Here is a 25498-nt window from a genome sequence, read left to right on the forward strand (position 1 = left end):
TGCTGCCGTTTGGGAAAGATAATGGGTTTTTAACCTCTGTCAGTGTTAGACAGAGGTATTTATGGAGCTCTATTAACACTGTGCCTAGGCAGCTAACCTTGCCGTCCAGGTTTTTCTCAATTTGCCATTTTCTTTTGATAAGTTGTGGATTTTCTTGGCCTCTGACAGAACCTCTTGCTGTGTCAACCAGCATGGGAGCTTACCAAGGAGCAAGGAATTCCTTGCTGTTGTCAGCACTGCGTGAAACGCTCGTGGCTACTGCTCTTGTGTGTTCAGTAAATATTGTTGTGTAGATTAAAAAAAGCAGCTCTGCAGAGTTTCAAAAAACATTGCATTCCCTTCTGGGCTCGATATGCAAAAGCTGGGAAGCTGACAGGCACCAGCAGCAGCACTTGTGCTTTCTCTTCTCAGACCTGGTGCAAAGCATGGGGTTGATGGATGCTGGGCATAAGGAAACCGCTGGCACTAAGCTTAACCCTAATGTGGGGGCAGTGAGTTTGTTTTAGTGGGGGAAGGTATCATTTAGTATCTAAAATCCTGCTGGTATGCCAACTCTGCTGTCACTTCAGGCTTCTAACAACATGAGTATGGTGGAGACAACAGTGTTGCTTCATAGAGGAGTTTATCTCTAGTGAACTGCCATTACTGCTTTCGTCACTGCTGATTAAGTTTTTCTGTTAATGTTTAATCTAAAATAGCAAATGCTTCATGTTCATATGCCCTCTGCATAAGCAGAACATCTGTTTAGTGAAGGTGGCTATGAAATCCAAAACTGAATCGGTGTAAAATTCTAAATATATGTGAGTCAGCCAAGTAGACGCAAGGAAATTTAGTACTTAAGCAATCACTTGAATGTGAGCAGGCTGTGTTGTGGTTGGGTTTTCTGGGGGTCGTAAAGTGCACATTAAGTGGTGCTGTGACAGAGTATTTTCTACCCTTATCTTAAGTCTTTGCTCTCTGTCTTTCTATTAATACTTGCAGTGTGGAAGAGGATTTTGGTGGCACGTTTCCCCTCCCTTTTATAGCAGTAGTGTCACTGTGGTGTAGCTGAGATAGTGGACTTGAACTGGCCCTATGATCTAAGCTCAGAATCTACTTCAGCTTTTGGAAAAAGGAGTCTTTAGTGGAGAGAGCTCATGTGTCGTATCCTATGAACAACTGCAGTTATGTGTGTTACAGCTATAGAAAATGCCACAGGGTTTCCAGGAAAAAAATGGCTACAAAAAAATGCATAAAAATCAGTGTCATAGCAGCAGAGACTGATGCATGTAAGGGAGGAAATTAATATAAATTGTTGGCTTACAGAAATTTCAAGCGTTTTTATGCATTTAATAAAGGGTTGCCATTTAAGTAGCTTAAGCATCCTTCTCTGTAGATAACGTGTCCTGGGATTTAACAAACCACTTACAGTTGGATGGATTCCACTCAGATGTGATTGCCATTCTTGCAACAAAGACTAGCTGATGAAGAGAATGAAAAGAGCAAGTACTGAAATGGCCACCCCCCATTTCTATGGGGGAAGGGGGAGAGCAGGTTTTTATCATCTTCCTTCTTTAAGTTCAGTATGTTAGTCTTGGTCGCAGGCAAGGTGTTAGATGAAATGAAATCAAAGCATTGTTTCTGCCCGCAGAACTGTCTAACCCAAGCTATCTCAACTTGGAAGAGGTGTTGGCTGGATATAGACTATTTGTGGAGAGATAGGAACTGGTAGGGCAAAGCCTGCTGAGCTGGAGACATGATGCAGCAGCACAGCCAGAGCCAGGATTTTGGTGAGTGTGACTGGAGGGGGGCGTTTAAAGGAAAGCATCCAGGTAGATATGCTAGTGCTAGTGGATGAGAAAGCTTGCTGAAACAGAAGAAAGAGGGGCAATATGGTCAAAATTAGGGAAAACATACTGAAAAACATACTGAGGAACATTGTAAATAGGTATTGGCAAGGTAGGACTTACGGGTTTAATACAGGAACGTGTCCTGAATGACTGCAGTGAGCGCGGCAAATGTGTGCCAGAAGTAAATATAGTAGGGTAAGCACTACTACAGAGTCATTGGAGTCAACGCCGCATAACACAAAATTGCATAATATATTTATTTGTGAAGGTTATTTTAAATAGATCCATGTCCTTGGAAAGGTGACTGTGTTCTGGCTTCCTAGGCTGAGGTTTCCAATGGGGCTGAGCCCGACCTGGTGGCAGGCTGCCAGCTGACGGCTGAGCTCGTCCTTCTTTCATGCTGGCTCTCACTTGGCCAACCTGGCAGCCAGCCTGAGCTCCTGCAGAGAGCCCTCCGACCCCAGAAAATGAAAGAGGGAGCTCTATTGTTGGCCCAGTCAGCTCAGCTTGTAAGTGGAGATGTAGCACTGAGGGACATGGTTAGTGGACGTGTTGGGGTTGGACATGGTGATCCTAGAGATCTTCTTGATGATTGATTCTAAGTGGACCACATTGCCGTGCTGATGGCATGCGGGGTGGGGACTACAGGAGACACTGGTGGGAAGAAACTTCTTTCAGAGCTGGGTGGGAAGGGGAGGGGGTTATCAACTGAAAGTACTGGAGAGAACACATTTTTAGTTGACACAGTCACAAAGTGACAGTGAGCATGATGCCATGTGTTAAAGGGTGAGGTGGAGTAAGCAAAGCAATGGATAATCTTAAGGATGGAAGAGCCTTCCAAGAGAAAACTCAACGAACTTGCTTTATCTGGGGCAGCAAAACGAGTTCTGACAGGGAGGTGGCATAATTCAGTTTTATCGTCAGGGAAATAAACTGCATGGATGGAGAAGAGCTGTTTAAGCTACGGGATCAATGTTGGCATGAAAACAAATGGGTAAAAACTATTTGGGAGTAAATGCTAGGCTCAAAATGAGCACTGTTTTGGCTGTGGGAGGAATTGGATTCTTGAGCATGTCAGACACGGGAGGAGGGGAGGAATGCTGTCAGTGTGCTGGGGCTCAGTCTTTCAGTCATGGCTTTTTGAGGCAGCTGTTGTTGCAGCACTGAGCTTATGATCTGTGAAGGAAAACCCTGACACTCCACATCCACGTGGTGATGGGTTATTGTGGTGGTGATGTCATGTCAGAACTGGGATGGGACTGCTGTCCTGTGCTGTCACAGGTGGGAATGTGGTGTGTGCTGAACCTAACTGCTTCTTCCTCAGGATGGAGAATTCATGTCATTAAACAAAGCTTTATCCTTTTCTGTTTAGTCTGTGAATTTTTCTGCTGTTACTGTTGTTTATGACACTTATTTTTGTTGTTTTTTTTTCCTAGGTATTTTTATGGCCTCTGTCACAGTAGCGTCTCAGCGTCTCGCAGGCATTTATGGATTTATTCTGAGAACGTTCCTGTGAGGTAGGGAAACATTATTACCTGCATTTTACAGACTGAGCTGAGGAACAGTGAGATAAAGGTTGCAGGAGGAGTCTGTAGCACAGCCAGCAGCCAAACTCTGATTGCCAACAACTTGTTTATTGTCCTAATCACAAACCCAGCTACCTGTCTTTTTTCCTTGTCCTTTTTTCTCCTCTTTCTTTTCTTCCTGGTCTGATTATTAGCAGAAACAATCTGCAAATGGCTGGGACAACCTCTGGAAAATATGATTAGTTTTCTTGGTGTCCTTTTTTAACATTGTTACTTATGAGTTAAAATGCCTTTCTAAAAATATCAGCAGATCTGTTTATGTTAAATGATTAACATGTTTAGACTTTCAACAGATAAGCTGTCATGCTTTTTTTTCGAGTCAGTAACTCCTTTATCCTACCTGTCTGGGCTTGTGGCTGTTGCATTCTTACCCTGCCTAAGCTAATGCCATCCCAATCACCTAAAGCAATGCCAAGAATTTCATCATCCGTGCAAAGATGGGATTCATGTCAAGGCAGGTGTAAAGTTTTTCAAGCACATTTATGTATAATTACTGTTTAACTTTTATTTTTCTGAGGTCTTTTCAAGCCAGTTAAAATGTTCACCTTTTGAGCACCCAGATATTCTCCTAGAAATTGGATTTCAGTGCCCGATTAGCGATACTGATCCCTTTCAAAAGTATTTCAAAGTTCGACGTGTGCGCACTGAATTGTAATTTACATCATACAGTCAAATATAATGAATAACAGCTTGAAGAAATATACTATTTTTTCTTCAAATAGGGAGATTTTGAGGTAGGTTTCCCTTGAGCCCTTCTTTCACCTCAGGTTGTTATTTAAAGTGTGACTTTACTGCCTTTTCTTAGAGCTGCATGAGCATAACAAATTATAAAGACATCGGCAGGCTCTCACAATTAAATATTTTTATTGTCTATTAAAATAAGCAATGTTATTAAAATGATAACATTGCAAAGAAATGTTTAATGCTACCTTTCTAATTTTGTAGTCTGTATAATACACACATTGAATTATATTTATGCTCTTTATTAACGTATATTATGTGTCATTGTGTCCCCAAGAATGAAACCCTAATGACTCATGAACTGTCTCAAAGTGTACTAAATAAGATTAAAGAGCTGGCCAGTGACCTTAACAGTCAATTAGGCTATGCATTACTCAACCCAATATTTGTGGAGTGTAGAAGGGGAGAGAAAACTCATTAGCTAAGATGCTGTTTGAAACAAACAAGATTTCTCTAATACCAGGAACTGGTCTTGTTGCTTATGTGGAGACCGAAGCACTTAGAGGAGGTATGTGTGTCTGGAAGCACAGCAGAGTGGTCCTGGGAGGGTGAGGAAAGCCTGCTTGTTAGAGCTGAAAGAAAGCAAGAGAAGAGCTTTAGTGCTCAAAGTGTTCTGGAATGGATTCTGGTGGGCACAGGTGGCATTAATCAAACATTGGCAGTTCTAGGAGATGGTAGTCAGATGGTGGATGTGCCATTTATCATGGAGTCATAGAATGGTGTGCATTGGAAAGGACCTTAAAGATCACCTAGTTCCAACCTCTCTGCTGCAGGCAGTTACCTATTTCATTGATGAAGATGTTGAAGAACACCAGATCAAAAATGAACCAATAGGGGACGCCACTAGTCACTGGCCTTCAGCTGAACATACTGCATTTATTGACCGCAACTGCCTGGCTGCAGCCAGCCAGCCAATTCTTTATCTACTGACTAGGTCACCCTTCATAACTCATCTCTCCGATTAGAGATATGGGTCTCTAACACTTGAGGTGTTACACAAGATTGCATGCACAACAGGGCTGGTTGCAGAAATCTTGTGTTCCACAGAAACAGAAGAGCAGGGAAGAACTTGTTGGCAAGGCATACTGCATGTGTTTTCTCAAAGTTGATTGCATTTGGTGAGCATAAAGGCTCAGAGTGGATGTTCCCAATGCAAAGCAGTTTGTGTAGACCACATCCCCATCTCATGCAAGTCAGGAGAGAGGAGCTGGTGGATCCAGAGCAGCAGTGGTGTTACATGCAAGCTGAGCTGACAGCTTTGGTCATGCTCTTCTTCAGCTCATCAGTGGTCTTATTCTGTTCAATTTCATAGCCTTTCTTTTTGAGTGTGGTCAATTATGTACGTTTTCAGCTGACCCCGAGAAGGTCTTCTGTCATTCTTAATGTAGACTCGGGTTTTAGGAAATAAAAATGACAGACTTAGCCCATGCAAAATGTGGCTGAAAGTACAGTTTGAGTGGCATGCAGTAACATCTTTTAAAGTAAATCAACTATTTTGAACTGAAATTGGGCAGAATCTCCCTGATCTAGGTCACATTTTATCTGCAGGGGTTTCTTCTAAAGTAATTTCCTTAATCAGGTCCATCTCATTGTGGGTAGGGGGGTTACAAGAGAACTGGGGAAAAAAAACACAGAGTATATTTGTGTTGTTCAGGTGAATGAGAGGAGAAAAAGGAAACCTTTTTCAATCACGTCAGCCTGAATCCAAAGCATCTAGGGATGATTTTACAGGAGAGCCCCTGAAGATAAATTGTGACCTAGATTAGCAAAATTCAGATTAGGTTCCCAGGAGTTTGGAGGCTGCACTACATCTGGAAGCAATTTTGACATTCACTTTGACTGGGATTATTGTATCATTGCTCTTTCAGGGATATACAAAAATATGTAAAGTTTCAATTTAAATGTTACAGTCTTTAAAGTAATAAACTCAAACTGAAGACTGTTTGAAAAGATTAAAACCAACAAAAACAACCACCTAAAACCAGTGTTTTCTACTTGCACAAGCTATTGCTGGCATAATATTATCTGTCTGTGGTTATGGTTTTGGGGGATTTTTTGTGTTTCTTTTTTCATGCAACGTTACCTCTGAAAGTTGGGCATTGGGATTGCAGTTAAAAATGAAGCTTCTGCATGATCAGTTTTCTTGATTCGGACATAAAAAAGTAAAGGAATAGTCATCAAAGTAAGATTCTTCTCTTACAATTGTATAAATCTTTCTGTCTTTGAACTGATTTGCACTTTGCAGTATGTGATGCTATATTGTAATTTAAGGGCATTTCAGTAGTATAGGCTGTGTTTCTACAACACACAGGCACAAACCTTATGTGACTTAACAAGTTGATTGTGTTGTGCCACTCGGGCCACAGCACAGTAATTCTTAGTGTGAAACAAGGAACTGCTGTGTCTGGCTGTAGTGTGGTGAGCAGTATTTTCTGGCTGTATGTTAAATGACAGCCTCCAAAGGGCATCGGCTGAATTCATTGGCACAGCTCAACGTTCTTCATGTAGGGCTGTCTATGGTTTTTTTGGGCTTTATGGCCCTTTTATCTCACAATGAGCGGAGTGTTTTAACAGCCTGATACCCAAAAGGCACGGCTGCTGGCAGTTTACCTGGCTTCACACTGTATGTGCTGGAGATGCATGCGGGGAGGGCAGGGTGGGGTTTAAAGCTACAAATTTAGGCGAGTATAACTCATTTCTGCTTTGAAGATGTATGCTTTAACTGTTCTGCATGGATATATGTTTTCAGAAATGTATTTATGAAAAACACTATCAACAGATGCTGGAGATGTTACAAGGCTTAACCATATTTGCAAAATTGAAGATGAGCATTAGCCCTCTGGTCTTTTTCATTTCCTTTTCTATTATATAATCAGCATATTGGTAGGTGGCTTTTGTTTTGTCGCTTCACCTACTTAATTAATTTAGCTATCTGAGGGTTATGCAATAAAGGTAGAATCACCATAACTGGCAGCGTAACTTTGCCATCCCCTGTAGTCAGCACTTGCGAGCACTGTGGCGCAATGGGTTTGAATAGCTGCCATGCTGTGTGTGCATTGGTTTTTGTTGTTTTTTATTTAAACCTGAAACAAGTGCTGAACTCATTAAAAATACATGCTACCTAAGTTAATGTGCATAAGAAGTTTTGGTACTGAGATCTCCTTTGAGGATACATTTAACTCTAATTAACTTGGTTTCGTTCTGTCTAGCAGCATAAGCTCAGTTGAAACCACCTAGCATGGGTTAGACTTCTGTTCTGAAGTCAAGCTGTGTAGGGCATCAGATGGAACTGTGTGCAGAGCTGCTTGCCTGGCTCCCAGTGCTGTCCTCCTGCAGCAGCAGTTATATGGGCCCCTGGGTGCTGTGCGGCAGTGCGGGATGGAACCACATCGCATCGTACTCTCAGGCAAGGCTGTGGATTTCTAGGGAAACTTGAAATAATTGTTTTTGCTGTCCTTTGATTGAACAATTGCATGGTATCAGGCTGCCCTTACTAAAACTGATCTTGAGTTATTCCACTTAGGAAATATGGAATGGCAGCCTAGGTGGTGATCAGCATTTCATTGGCATGGCTTTTCACTCGCTTCATACTTCTCTAGTCATCATTAGTTCAGGGGTAATTTCAGTGCATTCTGCTAATAATTATTTGTTTTTTCAGTAGAAGCAAGTAGCTAGAAAGGGGCTACTGATGGCTATATTTGTATTAAAAGCAAATACAGGCATGCATGGGTTGGAAGTACTGTTTTCTTGTGTTTCTTTGGTTGGCCTGCCAGTGTAGGAAATCAAGCTTTGTTGTTGTTATGTCCAGTAAAACAGATTTCATTGAAAGATTGTAGTATTTCGTGAGAGAAGATTTGCACTGTATCACTCAAGGAAAGTACTCAGGTTCAGATTCTGGAGTAGATGCTGTATTTTGTATAACTGGATGGATGTGTGGATTTGTTGCATTTTCTTCACAGCCAGCAAAAGAAAATATTTGTGTCTTTTTAGCTGGTACGGAGGTTTTAGTCTTACAAAAGGATTTTCTAGATAGAAGCCCCAGTTAAAACCAGATACCGGATTTAAAAACCAGGGGAGAAAAAGACACCACTGGGCAATTTGGAATGTTCATTTCCTGAAAATTGGACCTTTTAAAGCTTTTCAGGTTGGGTACGTTAGAAATTGAGGCATTAAAACCACTAACTGCTTTTGAGAATGACAGCCAGAATCCCCATTAATGTTGTATGTCCTGCTTAGGGGATCACAGAGCAGAGACTGATGTTTGTCAGGGTGGAAAAGGAGCAGTTTAGGAAGTTATGATGCTTCAGCTGAGATATGGCAACTGCACCTAGTTCATTTAGGAGGAAAAAACCAGAAATCATAGGGGATGATCTAAGGCTGTCTGGTTTGCTTTGCATAGAAGCAGGCTAGCTATGCTCCTGTAATAAGTTGCCCTGTCTCAGCTGCAAGGATGATAATATCCAGTTGATGAAAGTTAAATTATAGCTATAACAGGTGGGTGCTTTAAAATGTTGATGTGCTTCAAGATAGCTGTCTGTTCACAGAGCGGTGCGACTTGCTGCGCAGGTTTGGACCAGCGGTCAGTCTAATTTGGTACCCTACCCCCGGCAGTGATCAGCGCTAGATAACTCAGGGAATGGCACAGGAAATTGTGCATTTGGTTATCAAATGTTTTATCTGCTGGGGAAGTGTTGTGTTTTTTAATGTATCAAGCTGAAACAGGCTGGTTTAGTCACTGAAAGGTGTTCCTTCTAATATGCGGTTAACTTTTAATCTTTGAAGAAAAGGAGCTTATTGACGTTTCTTAATGTTTTCCCTTTAGACACTTGAGCTGAGAGTTGGTCTGCGCCATATACAGTCTCTAATCTGGGTTGGGTTTTTTTTTTGTTTTGTTTTTGAAATGTTCTTCTGCATCTCTGGAAAAAACAGTCATGATAGCTGAGTAGTCTGGGGCTTTTTGCTAACGTTACAGCTGAAAGATAAAATACTAAGTGGGTTCCATGTAGTTATTGTATTGCTTGAGCGTGTCTGCACATTAATTAAAATTAATTTAAATGAGGCGATAGGAGTAAAGTACAGAGTAGGAAAAGGATAGATCAGAAAAAGCAGATAAGATAGGTGTATTCAAATAGTCAGAGCCTGATGAAATTTGCCCTAGGGTACAGCAGAGACTAGCCAAGCAACCTTCGAACCATTTACAATTATCTCTTAGAAATTGTGAAGAGCAGGAGAGGTCCTGGAGGACTGAAAAGGGCAGATGCGGTACCTGCCTTTGAAAAGGGGAGGTCCGGGGAATTACAGGCTGGTTAGTCTAGCTGTGATGCTTAGAGAATTGGAAGAAAATTTTTAATCAGTTTCTAGGAATCTGGAGGATAAGATGATGGTGAGGGACCGGGGAAAGCGGTAGCTTTTGACGTAACCTCTTGTGGCATTTCTGTGGAATAGGAACACATACATATTTAATTATATGGTAAACAAGTAACTGTTTAAAGACCGTGTTTGGAGAGTAGTTACCAAAACTTGCTGTAAAAATCAGGGGACCAAGGCGGGTAGTATGAACACACCCCTGTTTGTCTTGGGCTGAGCTTTGTTTGCTGTTCTCTTCACTGATGTGGGCAGGGGAGTACTTGCAGGATCTGCAACTAAGACCAAACTGAGAGGGGCTACAAGTGTTATAAAGCTGAGTTCAGAGTTAAGTGGTCATGGCAGACTGAAAAGGCACTTTGGAAGCCTGCAACGTGCAACTTAATGAAATGAAATGAGGAAATACCAAACAGGGAGGATGTGGCTAAGCTGCACAGCTGCAAAAGAGCGCTCTGGGACATGTATTGGATGACCACCTATACATGACCTAACAGTTACAGAAAGAACCAACTCCATCTGGAGAGTATTAGCAGGACTACAATTAAATATGAGGTAAAAATTCTGCTGTAGTCAGTGCCGGTCAGCCCTAGAAATGGAGCTGTTGGTTCACTGGGGTGTGGGGCTGGCTGAAGGCTGCTCTAGTCATGACTGGGGTCTGGATAGGGGTTGAGAAGTGAGGCTGCTGGGACTACCGGTCTGACTTTGATGTTAGCCCTACTCTGTTTGGACTAGGGGGACCCTACCGTCTGTCTTGTCCTGTGGTGCAGTAAACTACTTGCATCTTCCTTTTCTTGAGAGGATGAGGTTTCAGAATGACAGACCTCAGGTCAGTGGCAGTGTTCTTATAGGTAACATTAATCAGTGCTTCAAAAGGGGCAAGTATTGTTAAGGTTGTTTCCCTTTGAGTAGAGTCTGTTAGCTTAAAGACATTTGTTTTCTCAACCAGCTTGCAAGAGAAAGCACTATAATCAGCTGTATAAATTTCCTCAGTGCTTTGGCATTTTCTTTTGTTAGAAGCATGGGAGTGTTTTCTAGCATACACTGGTGGTCAGCTTAGAGCCTTTAAGAAACCTTTGCAATCAAGCACATGGATTGGAGTGGGGTGCTCAAAGGAGTGTAGTCTTGTGATGTAATAAACATTTCCCTAATCAGAGAAGCTTGTTATTTCCCATCATAATAAATAGAAGACATGTGATGAATGACTTCAGCATCTGTTTCTTAATGTTTTGCAAAAATAATAGCTATGAGCTCGTAATAGTGATATGCAATCTGTAACATGTGATGGTTAAATATTAATGTACATTGGCTGTGTTTAAAGATCAAGAATGTCTCTTATGTAATGAAATGTTAACTTTGTTTTAAGCTCCATCCGGTTTTGTAAGGTGACTTCCAGAGGCAGAGTGCATTGCCATTTGGAGGGGTAGTCTGTTTGCTGAACCTTATTGACAATTTAATGTAATTGTTTCTCTGGAAAGGTTTTTCTGGGTTAGAACATTGAGAAATGAACACTAAGGTTTTTGCTGAGGGCTGATTTAATTGCTTAAAAACATAGCCAGTCTGCTTGACAGGTGACCACACAAAGCATTCACAAAGACCAGCGCTCTGTCTTGCTCAGCTGTCCCCTTTTCCTTAATCAAGCTGATGGTGGGTGCTTCTTTTATTTGGGTTTTAGAGCCAATTCCATTAGGCTGGAAGGGGAACGTGGCTGAGGAGCAGCAGCTGGGTTGGTATCTCCCTTTATAGCTGTGACAGCCTGTGGGGTCTGTGCAGCCCAAACTGCCTGTCCTGCCTGCGGGATGTGCCCTTCTGGCACAGTGGCACGGAGACTTTAGACCATACGTGTAATCTCTGTTAATTGTGTTAGATATTTGTTCTCCTTGTTTAATATTTGTCGAAATCTTGTAAACGAAGTTACTATAGTGTGAAATTTTATGCTGTCCGAGTTTGAAATGATCCAGTTTATCTTGTTGACTTTCTTTTGAGCTGTTCCTTGTGGTGGTTCTGCTTTGCTGCCCTGAGTGTGGAGGTGAGAACAGGGCTTTCTCCTGAGTTCTGCTTTGTGGTTGTTATCTCCAGGTCTGAATGCTGCTTTATGCTGTTGTGAAAGGTGTATTGCTCAAGTGAAGATGTTTCATCTGCACCACAGTTGGGTTTTTTGGAAATCTCTATCTGTTGATTTCAGGAGTACAAACTATTGGCACTGCTGGAATGGGAGACCCTAACTGATGAGGTACACAAAGAGGAAGGGCTGATAAAATGTATGCTACAGATGTTATGACAAGTACGTCATATTTTTTAGCTGGATAGCAGGGTGACTGATTGGCTGTAGACATTCCTGACACTGTCTGACAGAAAGGGTTATTTTATCTGAAAACAGTGCAGTTACAGATGAGAGAGCTCCTGAAAAACATCACTCACTTTTACTAGTGACATCCATCACTTCCTAATTATGGCTGCTCTCGGGTGGAGGAGCAAGTTCCTGCTGTTGCTCCTCCAGAGCTGCTCTCCTCACTGCCACAGTAGTATGGGTCAAAGCTGGTCCTTCCTCTGTGGGCTTGCAGATTGAATTAATGCACTGAGGTGTCTGTCTGTGTCAGGTGGTATCCCCGTGTTAAAGGAATGGCTGTGGCTCACCACTGTGGAAAGCGAACAACTTTGTAGTTCAGCCACCTACTCTGCAGCACAGAAGATCTGTTAAACTCCTGTTTGGAAGTCAGAGCTTTCATTGTCCTTTGAAAAGCTGAATCAAATCAGAACAAGTTGCGAGTGCAGTGAAAAGAGAAACCTTTGGTACTGCTCAGAAACAGGAGAGGAGCTTTGATCAGACATGCATCCTGCAGTCTCATGGCCAGACGGAGCTGCTGGGCCATCGCCCTCAAGGTTCTTTTCCACAGTGCTAAGTCAGCTTCACTTCTTCCCTCAGAGCCTACTGGTCCCAGTGCCATGCTGCACGCTGACTGCTAAAGCCTGCTGCTGCCTGTGGGATGGGCCAGAGCTCAGCCTTCCACCCCTTCCTGGTGCAGGACCAGACCCTGGCAGCTGTGCCCATCGTACAGTGGCTGAATTGATGGGAGGCTTTATATCCGTGGAACCTTCTGTGTGGCTGTGTGTCTCACACCCTGAATTCCCTGAGCCGCCTCCTGCTCATAGCTCAGATGCTGGGCTCTTAAGAAATGTATTTTCCTTTGCAGTGCTAAATAATTCTCTTTTGGTAGGCTGACAGCAAGAGCGGTGCAGGAGATTTACTTTTTCAGTGTGGTACTGTTTACATACGGATAAAAATAACAGTTGGTTGAAGTATTGTTTGCTTTCATGTATATGTGCACCATGTGTTCCACTCTTTCTGCCTGGAATTCTTTCTATTTACTTTGTGCGGCTCATTGATCAGAGCATAGGCATGGAGATGCTGAGGATGCCATGGTGATAGGGTTAGCGTAGGTGCCTGCGTACGTGGTGTCGTCAGGGAGGAATAAGCGAAGGTTTTCAAAACTGTTGTTTAATTCCAGTGACTTTGCAGATGGTAAAGTATTTACGCTTGCTGGAATGGCCTGTGCTCCCCTGTGCTGCCTTTTCTCTTTGAATGCCTTGCAGCCTTTTCCTGGTTGCCAGTAATTGCAGTAATTAAACACACCTGGTAATGACAACAGCCCCGGTGCACCCTTTGCTTTTGAGGACGCTGATGTCCTGAGGTTGGGAGCACCCACTGCCCTTGTATGCATCCCTTGATTTAAATCTAGGCTCAAGGTGAGAGCTGCAGCCTGTAGATTGGCAGGAGCTGAGAGCTCTGTGCCTTGGGTGCGTCATGGCTTCCTCATGGGAAGTGGAAGCAAGGACAACCAAGGTCCTGCAGAGCTCAGATGGTGTTTTTTGTTTCACCTTTCTTTCACTTTGCCCTGCTAAAGTAGGGCTGGTTCTTCACTAGATGACCCAAAGGTGCTGCCTCTTCTTTCTGGTAGAAAGAATGAGTGGAGACTAAAATAACATAAAATACAGAGAATAGATTTAGTGATGCTGTGGTTTCAGTCTTGCTAGAGATTTGGTGGCCAAATACCCCAAGTGCTGATAATGGTTGAGCAGTGCCTGTGGATTTCAGATGCAACCATGGGGTTCCAGTCCTGTATGTTCAACAAGCAACAATGTTAGCGATGTTGCTGAGGTTCTGGAAAAGGAAATGATTTGCATTAATGGCTAAGCTTTTCTTTTATTTCTTTTTCTTTTCTCTGTGGAAGCCTGATTCAGAGTTTAGTTTAATGGGTGGGAAAAGTCAAGTGACCAACCAAACAACAACAGCCAAACAGCTGGGGTACCCCCTACCCAATTTTTTAAGGGCTGAAAGACTGAAATGGATCATTATCCATCAATTCCCCAAAGACTAATTTGTGGGGAAGGTGGTGCCAGAGCAGAGGCTTTTGCAGGGAAAGTGTGGGAGAGGCCATCTGTCAATATTGTTCTTGCTGCTTTTCCACTGCTTTTACAAATTGATAGGCTGGGAGTTGTCTGTGCTGCAGGTAAAGCCTGTTTCAAGCCCTTGTGTGCTGATATTTTATTGAAGTGAGACACGAGCGCTCCAGGGAAAATGGCACTGTGAGATAAAGCACTGTGATACATTGCATATAGCTTAAATGTCATCTTACAAGAAAATTTATATATAAAAGATAAAGCAGATGTTAATTGTAAAACTGTACTTCATGTACACTTTTCTTATTAAAGCATTTAATGTAATTCAGTGTATCTGAACACATATGACTGCTGTTTATTCATCCTAAAAATGTTTCTTTGAAACAGTTCTGTGATTATGCAAATACATAGTTTTAATAGAAGGGAGAGTGTAGGTTTTAGCAGTCTCTGATTAGAGAGAATATTTTCTTCCAAGATTAGGAGTCTGAAGTAAGTTGATGTTATCGTTTGTTTTGAAGGAGAGAATTGTAGGTCCACGTTTTCTTCTACCCTTAGATAAGCAGTTTGACTGGAATAGCAGTTTTAATCTGTTTTAATGATGTTTTTCCAATATGAAAGGGGCCAGGAGATGCATAAGTCTAAAGGTCTGCTGGTAATTGTCGAAGTGATGGAAGCTGTTTACAGAACATACGGTGACTGGACTGTTGCCTCTCACTGCGAGTGTGCGCGTGACCTTCGTTCGTGGTTTAAAGTATAATTAAGGAATACATGCCTCTGTGTATTTAAAAACAATAAAACCATCCCATGTGCAGACTGAGAGGTATTTAGGGATGGCAGACACAGATGAAGCATTTCGGTGAGCACTGGTGTTAACTCTTAAGTTACTTAGTGATGCTCTAATGCCTTTCTGCAATGTGGCTGTAATGGGGTCACATTAAATCTTAAGTGTTACCTCACACCGGTGAGGTCATGGCTGGTTATCTTATCTATGCAGGTAAAACTGTCATCTTTTACAGGTGGCCCCAAAGAAGAGAAACTAAGAAATCCTGGCTTTCCATGCTTTCTGCCTGTGATGCATTCCAGGCCTTGTACAGGCTTGGTGCAGAGTTATTTAATAAGCTTTGCTTTTTGTCTTTCTCTGTTGGCACAGTTGTGCGCCTTTAACGTGCATCCAAATGTGGAAACCTCAAAGAGGGAGGCAATCATAGGCAATTCTGAAATCCTTTGAGGCTGGCTTTGCAAACTCATTGTATTGTTTCTGTGTGGAGACAGAGGTGGGTACCCGATTGTCCTTGTGGTGGGTCCCTTCCCACTCAGGATACTCCGTGGTTCTGTGATAAATGCCTAACATTACTGGGACTATCAGGGTTTGCAGTGGTGGCTTTGCCATAGGTGTGTGTCAGGGGGCACTCACCGGGCAGAGGCATTGCTGCCAAAATGTCCCTGGCCACATCCCAGGGCTCTGCAGTGTGCTGGCAGTTCTCTGGGGCAAATCAAGTATTTGTTTGGCACACCAAAATAATGTAAATATTTCTAATAAGGTGTTGGTGTGTATGTCTAGAAATACATATTTATTTAGCAGCTGCAGTATTTGAACCACAAACTGTGAAGAGGATAATGTAACACCTTTTAAATAGAGGAGGCAAGGAAGGGAAATTCCTGAATTGAGCCTCTGTTGGGTTGTGGAACTTGATAACCAGCCGTCTTAGAGTGTGGAATGAGAAGGGCATCACTAAAGGGGGGGTAATGACCTGAAGACAAACACTCTCAGTCTTTTTATAGCAGAATGTCGGACTGGTTGGAAAGAAACCGAAGCTCTGTAAAAGAAAAAACAAAACAAAACAAAAAACAAAATTGAGTAATAAAATTATCGAGAGTGGGTGTTGTTGTTCTCCCCATCCCTACAACTACGGTTAGCTGACTGCATGAGACGAGGGCTGTGGTATGGGATTAGTTTTTGTTGGTGTTTTTTTTATTCCTGAGGAAGGAATTCAAGGTCTGTTGTCAGTGCTGCACATTAATTGTGTCACAAACTTTCTTTTCTAGGGGTTGGTGATAAATGCATAATGGACAACTTCAGGAGAACTGATTAAAGAGAGATTTTTGTTTTATTACCTTTTTTTCTCCACCCACTTGGAGAGGTGACAATCTGGCTGGGGATCTTTCTCATCTCATTCCTCTCTGTCTGAGATAAATGCCTGGACCATTTTAAAGGCAGTTAGTAGCAGGAACAAAAGTTAAAAGAAAACAAAGTCTCGTTTTCAGTTCCTTTCCCAGTTATTCATTTTGGATTCAACACATGAACAACTAGTAGTTCCCTGTGTGGCTGAGTCGCGGGCTCAAGCCTACAATGGAGGCATTGTCATCACCTTTTCCTCTCCGCTTCTCTGTGCAATGAAGTTGAAATCCTGCTTTTGGCATCCAAGCTGTTGCTTTGGTGACCAATTTTGACTCCACAAGCATACATTGTGGTCTCGGTGAGTAGTTGAAAGAGTGTAAGGAAAAAGATAAATGTGTTCAAACACAGCTCTGTTTTGCAAGCCTTCAAGGTGATTCAGAATAGAGTTGTTTGCGTATTTTATTTAAGGTGGGATATCAGTTTGGTGTTAGGAATCCAAATGTCAGTGTTACAAATCCAGAAAATATAATTAAAGGTGATTTAACATGCAGAATGCTGTGCCCTTTACATATGAATTATAATTACCTTTAATTTTTGATAGAGTTCTCAGTTTCGCTGAGCAGCACTGTTTGTCTGCAGTTATTTAATTTTAGAAATAATTATGCTAGCTGCTTAAAACTTTTCTTCTGGAAGCCTAAAATGGAATCTGTCATTCGGGCGGTAGTGGATGCATCTTGGTCTTGCTGATGTTCCTGGAAGTCTTCCCGTGCATCTAACAAGTTATTTTAGGTGTTCATAGAGCAGAAAGGGAGCTTATGCTCGTGACATTTCAGAGGTGAAAGAACAAGAAAAATGGCAGCTTTCTCAAGCACTTGGGGTAGAGCAGCTGCTCCACAGGTAAAGCAAGAAAGAAACAGCATCCAATCTGAAGTGGGCAAATGGGTAGTTTCAGGGAGCCTAGTGACACGTGGTGGTCCAGCAGAGTTTTCCCACTGTCTTTGAACGTTTCCAGTAGTGGTGCTGCAGGATCCTTACCCTGTTTGCCTTTGCATTAATCCCCTCCGGTCTGCTTTGTGTGGTTTGTGAGGTCCTTGGGTTGACGATGTCTCAGTGTACAGACAGCCAGGCAGTGCAGCACGCACTCAGTAAATGACAGCTGTAACGATTTAATGATGCCTCTCCCATAACGTGCTGATGCCGCAAGTTACTAACGCTCTCCGTGGGCTAACAAGCCTGTCCATTCACCATGCTGGGCAGGCTGTGTTGTTAGTCCTCCCCAAAGATTAGTGTTTATGCTCCCTTGATAAAAGAAAAAGCACTCCAAGCATGTGTTCAAAAGGAGACCTCTCCTAGATCTGGCAGGCAATACAATATCACTAATAGCTGCAGATACTTAAGTAGCCTATTTTCATAATCCCACAGGTAGTTGTTAAGAGCGTTTTCTCCTACTGGGAGAATATCTGTCCCTCTCTTGAACTTATTGTCAGCTCTCACTGTATTTATGACCTTAATGGAGCTTCCAGCAATCATGCAAAGATGGAGTGGGCCCTAAGCACGTCCATGTTTCAGCATTATGTTTTACACCTTGCAGCACCTCGCGCTAGTGTAGGTGAACTGTTTGGGTCACATCTGTACTGGGAGCACAGACCTGTCGCATGCCCTCATAATGTTCCTTCTTTGGTGGCTGAGCTGTACTAAATTTAGTCTAGCTTTGTAGTTGCATTTTGCTCATTTAAATGAGACTATTCTCTTGGGCTAGATCACATCTGCTCCTGAAATAGTACTGAGGGCAGAATTAGTAAATCAGCCATTCTGGTGCATTTTCTGAAATCTGGTGCGTGAAAGAGGATAGATTGACAACCCAGTAACTTCTCCCTGAGCTTTGTGGGAATTACTGAGTCAAAGGTACAGTGCAGGAGCAAAGGCACAGCACAACTTGTTTTCTTTGTACAGTTTGTTAGCACACTGCAATGGTTTAGAATTGGGAGTGTGTTTTAAGAGGAAAGGCTTTGGTGCTGCTCTGGGCTTTGGAGCTCAAATCACGTGGAGCTGAACCAGATTGTGTAAAGAGGATTTCAGAAACTGATAATAAAGGTGATAAAAGAATAACAAGTATATTGAAAGGAAAGATTATCGTCTCTATTTCAAAACAGAAGTTACCTGGGATACGTATTCTTAACTTTGGTCAATAAGCCAGTATGTAGGAAAGTTGAAGATTTGGCCAGGAAGGACTAAGCCTTCAGGTTCAGAATTAAAAAAGCACCTGTTGCTGAAATTTGAGCCTCTATTTAATCACTAAATAAAGGAAGAGAGAAGGAAAGCAGTTTCATATTACTTATTTAATAAATATCTTGTTCTGTGGTTGTATGTTGATTTGTAGGCTTTAAGAAGGAGGGGGGAAGGGAACCTGATAGCAGTGATGTTGTAACATTCTATTAGAGCTATATAAAAATCAGTATTTTGGTAAATTAGAACTGCCTGGAGCATCATGGTCCAGGAAACATAGGAAGTTGTCTAAGATCTGAATGCAAAGCATTTGCCAATGAGTGTTCTTGTCTGAGGTTGCTGGTGACATGTGAACGGGGAGGTAGTTGGAAGTGTATAGGGAGCCATCCATGAGCTGTTCTCCATTGTTGGTAAGGATTAACATGTGCTACCTCATCTCTGCGCTGCAACCAGCTGTGATTCCCATATCAAACAGCAAGACAGAGACACAATCCTGGTCTGCTGAGAAAGGAGACAAGTCCTTGATGGTACCTTTTCAAGGAGGGGACTGTATTCATTAATAGATCTTTATCAGATATAGCTCTGATGCTGGAAGGAACTTGGTCTAGGCGAGCTGTAAATCCTGAGAGCTTCAGTCTCGTTCAGTAGATGTCTTCTAAAAGGTGAGAAAGCATGTGGCAGTTGCTTTGATCAGAAAAAGAAGTGCAAGTGCATAAGTGCTGTGCTGAAACGTAGCATTTACCAGAAGATTCCCCTTCTGAAGAGGCTGCAAAGGGTTTAACTTCCTGAAAGTGTTGAAAATGAAGGAGGAGCACTGTTCTGGCTGTGGAAGCATGCTAGAGCTTTCCTTAGGGATTGTTTACTGCAGAGGACATAAGCTTTAGCAAATTTTTCTGATGTTATTGAAATATAACTGTATTCCCTGGTTGGGAGATTATTTTGCAAAAGGAAATCAATCTAAATACTGCCTCGAAATCTCTTTTAGAGGTTGGTAAGTACTCTGCAGTGTGCAGTAATTGGGTCACTGAGTGTAGTTAGAGCACTTCTTCTGGGGGCAGCCTGGGCTTCAGCAGTCTTTAACTTGCTGCTCTGCTTTTTCACTGGCAGCTGCCCGGTGCACCAGACCAGGAGCCCACATCAGGTTAAAGAGAACTAAATTATTTTTCCTTCCTCTGCTTTTACTTTTGACTCATTATTGGTTCCCTGATCCATCTCTCTTCACAAAACTGTACTGATGTGTGTGAGGAAGGGCTGGGCTTGGATGCTGTGACTGCTTAACTCATCACCACCACTGAAGGATGTGCTTCTCAAATTGCAGCTACGGTTACAAGGGATGGTTGTATTACATTGCACTGGTGACTGGCTGCTTCCCTTGCTTGGTGGTCATTCCTGTTTGTGTGCAAGATTCCAACTCTTTTCAAAGAACCTGCTATAGTTTTTAAAGGACTGAGGTCAAATAAAATTGTAAGTTTTCTACTGTCTTAAAGCATACAATTATATCATTGGAGGCAAATAATTCTTTCATCTTATATTAAGTAGAAGTTTTGGAACAATTAAATCAGGTATTAAAAAAAGTAAATCCTCATTTTCTTCTGCAGATGCCTGGCAGTTGGCTTTCAGTCAGTTCACAATGACTTACAAGTGGTTTTATCACTTAAAGCTGTAGGGGGTGAACACTATATTATTGCTCTTCAGAATGTCTACAGTGTAAATAGGAATAACCTCAAAACAGGTGGGTAAACTGGCTCCGTAGTGAAGACTTGTGCGTGATAAATGTTAAGAAGTCTTAGTTCCTTTTAACAGAAAATGCATTCACTGATGTCTGTATATGGATTTTATTGTCAGTATTATCCTAGGATACAACAGCTCATTCCAGGAACAGTGATTTGTTGGTTTCAGACAGGCTGTGAAGAGTCTTTTCTCTGCCATTAAATCTTTTGCAGGACATCAACTTAATTTCTTCTAGTGGGCTGGAAGATGAAGGGAGGTAGTTAAATTTTTAAACCTTTTAGTTTGAGGAATACTTTTCTTTTCATTATTGAAGTTGGAGTGATGGATATTGCTGAAATCATGTATTTGTCCATATTAAATGAAAGCTGGCTGATCTCTCCCTTCCTGTGGAAAAAGTAGGGGCCAGGCATTCTTAACTTCAAGAGCAGATATATGCTGAATCTCAAATAAGTAAACTCATAAACACAAAAAGCCCTTGGATATAGAAATAGCGAGCATTCCTAGCAAAAATAAACTTGGTCTCCTCACTACCTTTTTATTAAAGATTTCAAGGGAGGAGAACACCTTATCTTCACCAGGTCCACACTCCCTCACAGTCATGCTGTGTTTAATACTCCTGATGCTGTGATTTATCATTAAAAGGTGATCTTTAAGTCGCTTATGCGACCAGTATCCTTCTGTAATCTGTAATATAGTTTTGTTTTTTTCGTTACCATCTCCTATCCAGAGATCTTAATGTACATGGTAAGGTACCCAGCGTTTGCCTCACGCGCTGATGCACCATCCACATTTGTCAGTCCTGACTCTTGTTTACAGATAGTGGGGCTCAGGAATGTGCAGGTGGAGCAGGGTGTTCAATGTTAAGGCATGTCTTCTAAGAGCAGAAATAAAGTACCTGCCTTGTTTGAGGCTGAAGGATTGGGAGGGTGCCTGGTACAAAGTGAAGTCCATCTCCCTTGGGAGGAGACTGGGGCTTTATCTCCACTGCAATCCCATCATCTTTGTGGTATTGCTCCATCCCCCTGAAAACAGAGGTGGGCCTCTTGCCTTTGAGAGGGGCAGCAGAGGCTGCTCCTTTGGCTTTGTCTGCATGCAACAGCCAAGCACTGAGCTCGGATGTCCAGGCAGTGTTCAAACTGGGGGGATTGCAAGATAATAAAGGTAGGCAATTTTTTTGTTACACATAAGAGGCTGTAGTGATTCCACATGAGACATGTGGGAAGATGGGGGAGAATCAGCATTTGCCAAATAGCAGGGGATAAAATCTGGTGGAATGACAAAATTTCTGTCAATGTTAGAAACTGGCAATAAATAAAAAATGAGAACCTGAACCCCCAAGAAACCATTGGGGGGTGGGGAGTGGGGGGAGGGATTCAGAGAGGAGAAGGGTTGCTCCAGCATCTATTTCATCTGAAGTCCATTCACCCAGATCACGAAGTGTTCCTCAGGATCATGTAAGTGCCTCTGAATATTCCGACTATTCAATTGCTCGTTATGTGTGTGTGGGTATGTCAGGCATTTTGTGCAAATGCTGGACTGCTGAGCCTGCTGGCAGCATAGCAGCTCAGCAGTATGTGTATTGGGAAACCAGTGTGTGAGCACTGCTGGGCAGCCAAAACTACTTCTCCCTAAGCCCTGAAGTGCACTTGGTTATGGGGCCCATGTTGCATGATGGTGTCTGCAAAGCATCGCATGAACCGTGTGTGCTCATAGCGTGGCTGCTGTTCATGTCAGTACCGTTCATTGCAGTGGGACAAGGTGACAGCAGCCGCTCAGAGCTGTAGGGTGGTGAGGTAACAAGTGGGGCTGGCTCTGCTGTTCTGAAGGGAAACGTTTTGTTGAGCAGTGGGGGAATAAGAACAGCTCTAAGAATGGTTTTCTTTTGTGTCTCGTTGGAGGAGCTGTTAGAAGTCTGAATTCCATCTTTCTGGTGGCTGTTTGAGGCAGACTGTACCTGCCGGCGTGAGCCTGCCTGTGAGAGCTCTGAGGGCTGCTGGTGCTGCTCCTCTTCCATCAGCCGCTGAAGCAAAACGAGTGGGAGGTCTGTGAAGCCAGATCGGTGCTGAGAAGGGAAAGCACAGATCCCACTGCAAGGGTTTAAAAATATGCTGTAGTGTAGCAGGGAAAGGCAGAGCAGGAAGGTGTGACTGGATGCCGCAGCCATAAATACCGGAGCTGGAAGCACAGCACGTGTCTCTCGGGGCAGGGGGAAGAGCAGCTGCATGGCCCCTTCTTGTCCTGGTGCCCAGCCCAGCTTTGGCCTGGCTTCTCCTGCTCTGGATCAGCAGATGTGCTTCAGTCAGCTGGAGGAAGTGTAATTTCTCTGGGGTTGTACAAGGCCAGGCTGCTGACCTGAATTTAACTCCTGACCTGCAGTACTGCACATTTGAGTTTGAGGGCTGGGCGGCTCTGTGCATCACAGGGTCACTTTCCCCACAGCTGAGCAGAGGCAACTCCAGGGTCACACCTCACTGTTTTGGGCAGAAAGTGCCAACATTTGCTGGGTGTCTTTGGGTTGGTGGTTGCAGTCATTGCTGGGTGTTTCTAAAGAGTAGCATGCAGTGACAATGTGGCTGGCGCGTGGCTTGCCATGCACTTATCCCCCTCTCTGAGGGATCCCTGCTGCTGTTTAGTATTCTGTGCACCATGCAAGGACCCGGGCCTTGTTTAATCCGTTTGGTTCTGATTGCTTCCATGTATCCACGGGCCGTGTCTTGAATTCAGCGCTTTGCATTACAAATCTGCTCTCTAGAGATGGGCAGGATATATAGCTCCATCTGCCACGCTTAGTTAGAGCCCTTCTTTGTGGAGCCCTGCTAACAGGTGACAAGTACAGCCCACTGAGATTCCAGCTAATTGTTGGTGTGTAATTATGGAAATAAGCACCAACGGGACCCTCTTCTGCAGAGTGGTGGAGGGCAGCAGGGCAGGAGGAGTGCACCTGAGCTGCAGTGCTGGTCCCGTGCTTATGCCAGCCCCTGGATGCCAGAGGAGATGCAGGGAGCTGGATGTGTCACAGGGAGAGGATCTTTTGTTCTTTTGTTTCATGACATTTGGATGACAGCGTTTTTGAAATGGTCATTTCTGCGATTGCTATTAGGAGACAGCGGTTAGTCTAAAATCAGTATGTGAAAGTGCTGGTAAATACAGTGTTTTTGCACCATCGGCAGAGAGGTGACCATTTTGATTTCTTATCTCATTGTTCTTCTGCTGAAGCTGAACCACTGTTGTCACAGGGTTACGGGAGATAAAATATGCATTTTTAGGCTTTTCTTAAGGTGGAAAAGAGGTATTTACTCTTTCACAGTTTCACAGCTCTTTAAAATCTGTTCTCACAGTGTCCAGGAGGGAGATGAGTGCTCTCACTGGCTTTAGAATTGGAAGGTGCCAGTGTGTAGGTATGTGGCAAGGCCACCGGTGTCCTTGTGTTGGATTAGGATGGGAGCTCCACACCGCCCTGCTGCTGTAAGCACATCCCCCTGCTGTGCTCTTTGCAGTGTGAAAGCAAAGCAAGTAGGGGTGGTGAAGCTGCTCAGAGGAAAATTACGATGCCTTGATGATAAAATATGTGCACGGAAGCGTTTTTACATAAATAAAGGTACATAAATATAAAATATGCACAAATAATGCGTGAATATGAGGCTTATACATCATATAGGAAAGTCTTTTTGAAAGAACCTCTTAGCAGGACTGTGCTGAAGTTCAATAAAAACAAAGAGAGCTGCTGGCAAAGTAAAATCCAGAGGGGCAGAGTGGCTGAGGCTGATGTGGGGGGCTGCATGTCATGGGGAGGAAGGTGTCCAATAAGGGCTCTGCCGGACCCACTGCTGCCTTTAGGGAACCTTCTCCTGGGGTTTTTCACCTGCAAAATCTGGTCATCCAGTCTGGGAAGCTGCAGGTAAGGATGACTGAATTTTATTCAGAAAGCAGCAGGGAGGCCTTGTATCATCCACCTTCAAGTATGCATTTTGTTCTGTGTTCCTGATGACTTGGACAGCTGAATCTAAAAGCTGCTCTTGAAAACAATACATTGAGAGATGAAAGTTTTGAACAAGGGCTCTGGCAGGTAGCTCTGAAATATGACTGTAGTTTAAAACTGTTCAGAAACAGCTGTAATGACTGTAACATCATCTGTTGCTGTCAGAGTGAAACACAATTTCTTCCTCTGTGGGGAGAGGGAAAGTAGCTGGTTAACAGCCAGAGCCTTAGCTCTCAAGATCCACTTCTTAGATGAATGTGCTGAGGAAAAAAGCATGGCTCTCTTAAAAATACTGATATTTGACCTTTCTTTATGTTAGTTGCTTTTTTGCTAGGGTTAATGAGGTGACTGGCAGCTGGGTAAACTTAGCATATTCTTAGGTAATCGTATTAAGAGTGAAGTCTGAAAGGGCCGGGGTGGCTGGCAGCCACTCTTCTGTCCTATTTTCTCACTGCTCAACTGTGAAAAGTGGCAGAGGAGACAAAAATGTTGGAGGCTGTAGGTTGGTGTTTACCTCCCAAAGGTCACCAGAAGCGCTGATGCCCCTTTGGTTGTTCGCTAGCGAAGGTGATGCCAACGCAGGTTGCTGCAGTACAGGCAGCTGGAGATGTCAGGGCTGCACTGCTTGCCTTAATGGAAACTGGTCTCTGTCTTGACCCTGTATTTCTGCTAGTCCTGAAAATTGTTCATAATGCTTTTCAGAGGAAAAAAAAAAATAAAAATCTATCGTGAAATTGGATATGGATTGGTATATGGAGGCCTGATGGGAAAAAAATACACTGGATAAATTTCGTTAGTGTTTGTACTCGTAAAAGTTCATTTTAGAGACTGTAAAGGATGAGAATCACATTGTTGGAGGTTTATGGTATTACATGAAAAAAGTGCCTGCTTCTCCATTTCTGGGAAGCTTGATGTTCAAGCATGTAGCTTCCAGATTATTACTGAGGCTCTATTGCCACCCTCCTCATTTCTGAGGTGATGTTTTGTGTTTCTAATGTATGTTTTCATTTTGATTCATTCTAGTTTCACAGCTATGGCCTTAAGTAATCACTCTGAATAAAGCATATCCGTTTTGGTTGCATCAACAGGGCATTTAATGTCCACACAACTGCTAATCATTCTTCAATTTGTGCAATTAGAATAAAGCTCAGGTCGTAAGTGGTAGAAATATGGGGGAGTCTGAAGCTGCTGTGCCGTCATCTGTTCTTGGCTTGTGTGCTGCGGAGGGGATTTCTGCCTGCTCTGGAGCCTTAATTAAGTACCAGCCCTCTCTGTGCTTCGCTGGCGGTCCTGATTCATCGGTTGGTCTGGAAGAAGATGCAGCCGTGGCAGAAGGGACTGGGGTTTGTTTCTTGCTAGTATGTACTCATCATGCTAAGTGCTCCCATTGATTAGAGCAGCGTGCACACAGCTGCAAACAACACGGTTGGTGGTTTCTAGGAACGCTCGCTCTGCCATTCAGGAAGCCCTCGTCTTGTTGCTTGAGGACTTGATTTTACAGCAGAAGTGGAAATGTCAGGCACAC

The 25498-nt window shown here is 43.1% G+C and overlaps 1 protein-coding gene across 8 annotated transcripts in view; it reads left to right on the top strand.

Moving 5' to 3' along the window:
• Nucleotides 1-25498, top strand: part of PTPRF (protein tyrosine phosphatase receptor type F) — a 332284-nt gene that overhangs the window by 76899 nt on the left and 229887 nt on the right. For all 8 annotated transcript variants that reach the window (XM_032446277.1, XM_032446280.1, XM_032446281.1 and 5 more), the window contains exon 2: nt 3266-3346. The gene's annotated coding sequence lies outside the window, so the exon portion shown is untranslated. The remainder of the gene's footprint in view (nt 1-3265; nt 3347-25498) is intronic.

Source organism: Coturnix japonica, chromosome 8 (assembly GCF_001577835.2).
Source record: "Coturnix japonica isolate 7356 chromosome 8, Coturnix japonica 2.1, whole genome shotgun sequence".
NCBI classification, from domain to species: domain Eukaryota; kingdom Metazoa; phylum Chordata; class Aves; order Galliformes; family Phasianidae; genus Coturnix; species Coturnix japonica.